General features: G+C 39.1%; 1 long non-coding RNA gene across 1 annotated transcript in view; it reads left to right on the top strand.

Moving 5' to 3' along the window:
• Window positions 1–400: 400 nt before the first annotated feature.
• The window catches only part of LOC111812229, a 3,592-nt gene continuing 3,022 nt past the window's right edge, over window positions 401–970 (top strand). Inside the window, exon 1 of the long non-coding RNA XR_002817790.1 lies at window positions 401–410. This is a non-coding gene — a long non-coding RNA (uncharacterized LOC111812229). The remainder of the gene's footprint in view (window positions 411–970) is intronic.

Consider the following 970-nt stretch of genomic DNA (forward strand, 5'->3'; position numbering starts at 1 on the left):
CTTCCTTCCTTCCTTCCTTCCTTCCTTCCTTCCTTCCTTTCTTTGAAATATATTTGGTTGTTACAGGGTCTCACTATGCAGCTCGGACTTATAGTGATCCTCCTGTTTTCAGCCTCCCCAGCGCTCGGCTTACAGGTGTGCGCCACCACGTCGGGACTCTGTAGCGGGCTCAGCCTGCCATGGGGGCGTGGCTGGCGTGGCATGTCGTGCTGGGGATCGAACCTCGGTGCCTGCCCTTGCCTAAGCAGGTGTTTTAGTCTGCTGAGCTATTTTGCAGTTCTTGCTGCTGAATTCTGTAAGACCTTGATGGCTATATGATGCTAATATTCCTCAAACTCTTTATTTTTTTTCAAACTCTTTAATCAAATTGGAAGGGAAGGAGTACTTTCAACTCCTTCATGGAAGCTAGTGTTACCTTGACTCCAAAATCACACAAGGACCTAACTGAGAACAAGAACTATAGCTAATAGTTCTGTTTAATGAACATAGATGCCAAAATCTTCAACAGTGAGTTCAATCCCCAGTACTGCAAAAGAAAACAAAACAAAATCTTCAACAAGATCCTGGCAAACAGAATGCAACAAATCATAAAAATGATCATATACCATGGCCATGTAGGCTTCACTATAAGAGTAAAGTATAGTTTAACATACACAAATCAATAAATGCAATATACCATATAAGTAGAAGCAAGGACAAAAATCAAATGATCACATCAGTAGACGTAGGAAACACTTTTTGAGAAAATCTAAAATCCATGATTTAAAATAAAAACTTGAAAAAAGTAGGTATTGAAAGACTTTGTTTCAATCTGATAATCCATTTATGATAAACCAAGTAAATGAGGAATAGCTGAAAGTTTTCCCTCTAAACGCAGGAACAAGAAAAACATGTACACTGGTCAACACAATATTCATAATGTTAGCTTAGTGAGAAGGCCCTGGGTTTAATGCCAAATACTTTTTTTTTT

This window comes from Octodon degus, unplaced genomic scaffold (assembly GCF_000260255.1).
Source record: "Octodon degus isolate 3935 unplaced genomic scaffold, OctDeg1.0 scaffold00117, whole genome shotgun sequence".
Taxonomy (NCBI): Eukaryota; Metazoa; Chordata; class Mammalia; order Rodentia; family Octodontidae; genus Octodon; species Octodon degus.